Raw genomic sequence first — 5,296 nt, forward strand, 5'->3', positions numbered from 1 at the left:
CCATGGCACACTCCACATCCAGCATTGGGGGTCTGGCTGCAGCCCCGAGGGTGTGACCCCAGCTCCTCTCAGCCCTGTGACCGCCATGAGAACCGGGTTCCTGGGAAACCTGACAACCTGAGTCATTTGGCAGAGGTTTTGAGTGTCACAGAAAAGCAGAGCATTGAAACCTGCAGTATTCTGTTCATAAAGGATCCAGGGAGACCCTGAACTGGGCCAGAGCCTGGAGAACCCCAGGTCAAGGCCTCCTCATGCCTAGGAGTTGAGTCTTTAACTTCTCAGGCCAAGCTCGGCCCCGCCCACCCACCCCACCTCAAGGGACTTGCTGGATGTTGGTTCACTTTGTTTCTGCACTTTTGGCCTTGTCTCCAGGCGTCTGGCTCTCTGTGTCCCCGTCATCACAGTACTGGGGATTCTGACTTCCTTTCTGTGTGTCTTGCTCTCTGGGAAGACAGAGCTCCAATGCCACGTCATCTCTCCACCCACCAGGCTATGTGAGTCCCCAAATTCCAGAACATGAGGTTCCACTGACCACCATGGGCCCTTCTGCCCAAACTTGGCCTTGCAATGGCCTTGTGGAGCCTTCACTTCCCCTGGATCACCCCCACCTGCCCCCCCATGCACCCCCTCCATTCACTAGGCACTATTCCAGCTGTTCTCAGAGTCAGGAATTCGTGGGAAGCCACAGAGAGCTGGTGTTGATGCCAGTGTTTCTCTGGCTCTAACCCATTTTTTAAGCATGACCTTGGGAGCACAGTGTCCCATTCTTCGTGGGTGCCAATTCCAATTGCCTCAGCCACCAGCCACGGAGGCTGCCTCCTGTGGACTTGCAGAGGAAGGTGGTAATGCATGACATGGCTGTGGTTCCCAGTTTCTCTCATGAACTGTGTTATCACCTGTCCCAAACCTGGTGCCGTTTCCCAGCCAGCCAGGAGCCTGAAGAGCCCACCAACCCCACTGATGCTTCCAAGTAGCCTCAAGGTCACAGCACCCCAGCAATCAGAACCTTTGCTCTTGGGCTTTAGGTCTCCTGAGCCGACAGATGTCTCAGGGCATTCCAACAGAAGCAGTCCTGCGAGGCCTGAGACCCAGACTCGCCACCTTAACCACAGAGTGCCTGACTCCTGGCTCTGGGTTTCTCAGGGAGCTGGCCTGGAGCAATAGGGTGACCGTGAGATGCCCTCCAGCCACCCCCTGAGCCTTGCTGAGCACCTGTCCTGCCCTCTGCCCAAGTGCCCTGAGCAAGCCCCCCACCCCAGGAGCCTTCTACCTCGGCCCACTGCGGGCATTTGCCTGGGGTTTCCTTCCCTTGCTGAAGGAAGGCATATTTCATGGTTATTAATGAAAGTGATAGCAATCCCTTGTGTATTTATCTTAGATTATGTGGTCGTTATGAGCTGAAGTACCTCAAGCAGCCAGTCTGCGGTTGATTTGAAAACAGGCGAGTCTCAACAATGAGCTTAAGGAAAGGTGTCAGGTATAAATCTTGTCTTCAAACAGCCAGGGTGCATTCCAGACTTCAGAGACATTTCTTTGTATAAAGGCCCCTTTTTTCTCTCCCGCCTCTCTTTTCCCCGGGCCTGGAGGAGGATGAAAGTGCAGGGGCGTGTGCGTTCATTTAGTCTCGTAATGAGGGTGAGGCTCACGGGCATGGTAATCTGGCAGCTTTGGCACTTCCTGTAACAGTTTTAATTTTTTTCTTATCCAAAGGCTGCTTAAAGACAAACATTTTTTGTTAAACTGCTGGTAGTTCATTTCTGCAGGAACCATGCAATTAATCTTGTTTATATTAAAGAGACAGGTTGCCTTTGTCAGCTTTCCTGAGCTGTAATTAATGAAGATCAAAAACGTTACAAAGACATAATATTTAGCTTAATGCAGATGAGGCTGGGCAACAGCTGCATCAATTAGAGGAGCAAAAGGGGAAACAAACACCCCTTGCTTTGGAATGACTCGGATGCATTAAAAAGCAAGGCCCGTGAGGCTTCTGTCCCCCCCTCAGCCTTGCCTGGGAGGCCTGCCGAATAATGGGGTTTGGACGTCACGTGGGCTCTGAGGCCCCACCGTTAGGCCGTAGGTGCAGTGGAGGCACCCACACAGCCCACATCTATCCAGGTGTGTGGCCACGGGTCGGAGGTACAGAGCCTGAGGGTTTCCTCAAGGGGAGTGTGCTGAAGACATTGGGACGGGTGGCAGGACCTAAGGAACTGTCTAGCCCACCGGAGGGCACTCAGCAAGCCCGGGGCTACTTGGTTTGGAGCCCTCTGTTTGAAGGACTGCCATTAGAAACCTCACGCAGGCAGCGTCACCCGCCGCCTGTGACTGCCTGACCCAGTGACTAAGACCTTTGGCTTGCACATGAGAGTTCAGAAGGGATCACCTCTGCCCTTAAACCACAGAACACGGGCTTTCATCTGTGTCATGAAGCCGACGGTTAACAGCCACCGGGAGCCCAGCAGGAAATTGAATGGGAGATGCCGAGTGTGAGGGCTGGAACTGGCCGTCGGCGGCATCCCAGCCGGTAACCGCCCTTTGAGTTAAAGACATGAGGCGTGGAAAGTGTGGAAACATGTGCACCCGCCACACTCAGAGAACCACTGCCTTTTCTGCCGAGCCTCAGAACCTGAGATCCTATTCATAAAAGTCCAGGGCAAGGAGGAAAATGCAAAATGAATCATAAATCAGATTTTCAGCAAATTCTGGTAACACAACAAGGTACCTGAGCGGATGGAAGGATGCCCATAATCAAGCGTTTACATTTTACATTTGACTCAGTCATTCAACTGTCTAACCAGAAAAGCACCCGAGGTCCCCTTGCACCTGGGTAGGTTTCCAAACCATGTGCAATTTCTTGGCTGCCCAAAACAGACCACAAACACCAGAGCCTGGTGACAGGAGGGACTCTGGGTGCACCGCTGGCAGGGGACATGGAGAGATTTGAGTGGTGTTGGGAATGTCCAGTATTCGGAAGCAAGCGGTGTTCTCCCTGAAACCAAACCAAGTCATTTCTAAGTCTTAAAGGACACGTCTACCGGCATCATTCTCACCTCTTAGGTCTTAACGATCTCATGCCCTTTATCTTCATAATTCTGCTCTTCAGAATTTGTCAGAAAGGTGTCACCAGACAGGCACAGAAATGTTCATTGTAACAGTATTTATAAAAGTGAAAATTGGAAACCAGCTTGAAGGTCGAATATTAGGGAATTGGTTGATCTAATTATGATTCATCCATATAATGGAATACTTTGAACCCATTAAAAAGACTGTCATTAAGAATAATTAAGGCTATAGGAAATGAAAAAGGCAAACCACACGTAGCATGTGCACTGCTCTCCTAATTTCACTTTAAGAGAGATTATGTCTGTACAAATAAGGGACTGAAGGAAACGCATCAAAATGGATGGCTTATGATTTTTATTTCCACTTTATATTTTTCTCTTATTTTCTAATTTTTCCAAAATTGGAAATAATTACACTACCTTGCATTTGTTAGCACTTACTGTTGTAAGCACTTTATATACATCATCTCATTTAATTAATCTCATTAATCCTTACCTTTTGAGGTAGGTTCTAATAATACCATAATTTTACTGAGACAACCAAGGCACAGAGATATTTAAATTACTGGCCCAAAGTCACATAGCTAATAAATGAACAAGCTGGAATTTGAATCCAGGAAATCTGACACCAGGGTCCTGTTCTTAGAATCGCTGCCCTATGATACTAAAATTAGTTGTGAGTGCCTCCCTGGGGGAGATGGCCAATCACTCACAACCTAGTATGAATTTCTGTGTAAGATTATCTCCCCAGGTCACTGAGGGAATGGGGCGGAGGAAAGCAGGTAGAGGCACAGAATTCAGGGGCCTGGTAAAACACCATACAGGTCTCAGGGCTGGGTGGGATGGGCACTGACTAAGATAAAAGGGCAAAGCATGTGTTTTGCAATTTTGCCAAGGGCAGTGGGTGGGAGCCTTTTTCCAAGGATAGTTTCAAGGCTGATGGCAACATGGAAGGGACAGAGGCCACCACACCTGTCCAAAGTTAGCAGGGTCCCCAAACTTGGAAGAGAGTGAGCAGGTAGGCTGCAGAATGTCTGCGAAATTCCTTTGAATAATGAACCATTCCAATGGTAAACACATTACGCTGGGGAAATTGCAGCCTGTATGTTGCAGGGCATGGTGTACAGCCATCTGCCCAGCACACCACCATCCCCCTGCTGGTCTCTGCAACAGGATCCCTTATTCTGAAGAGACGGTGGTCCGGGCACAGCATGGACCTGCCACCTATGTTATATGAGCTGCCACAACTGAAGGATTTTATAAGGAGGTGGTGAGGGAATTGGTGGATGAGGAGCGTTCTTCCTCTTCACAGGGTTATCCTAGAGACAACATCAAGAAGTCATGGAGCGGTAGTCTTGGACAAAAAGGGGCTCCCTTGATTCTCTGTCTGACCTTGGAAGGCTTTATCATGCTTTTCAGGAAGACACCTGAGAAGCTCTAAGATCTTGGTAATCTTTTGTGTCTCATTTATAGTTTGTAGAAAAGCATTATTTCAAAGAATATCCATATTCTTGACCCCTTGTACCAGTTGGGTTGAACTTCAGTTGACTCTTGGGCATGCACATGGTGTTAAAAAAAAAGAGAAAAGGCTCAAAAGCTCAGAACCATTTTCTTCTAACTTGCCTCTTCCCACCAGTTTTCTAGTTGCTTCGTCTTTGTTTCCATTGCCACCACCCTACCTTAGGTCCTTGTGGTCACACACCTGCCTCCAGTGTCTCATCACTCACAGCCATCCCACAGTGATACCACGAAATTAATCCTCCTGAAAAATCATCTCATCTTGTCCTGGTCCACCAAAGACAACTATAGGTCTGGACAAATATGGGAGGTGACTACAGCTATTTTCAGGCATTAGACAACAAACAGCACAAGACTGTGAATCTTAGGAAAAGAAAACTACACCCAGTCACCCAGCCTTCTAACCAGAGACACTTGGTAGACTTTCAGTGAGGCCAAGCAGCAAAGATGCCTTACTGAGATGAGGAGGCAGAGTTTGAAATTTGGGGTTAATAAAGTATCTAGAATTGGTGGAACAGAATAGCAAAGATGAGAGAGAAGAGTCCCAGAAATCAGCATGAGGGTTCTTCATGGGTCCTTGGTCAAGACTCAGCACAATCTAGCAGAGAGAACTGTTCTGGGGCTGAGGGCTCGTCGGAGCACAGAGGTTGCTCAGGGGTAGGCAATTCTAAAGTGCTGTCTTAGCCAGGGTGCAGAAACTTCACCCAGCACTTTGGGCA

The sequence above is a fragment of the Eulemur rufifrons genome, chromosome 19 (assembly GCF_041146395.1).
Source record: "Eulemur rufifrons isolate Redbay chromosome 19, OSU_ERuf_1, whole genome shotgun sequence".
NCBI classification, from domain to species: Eukaryota; Metazoa; Chordata; class Mammalia; order Primates; family Lemuridae; genus Eulemur; species Eulemur rufifrons.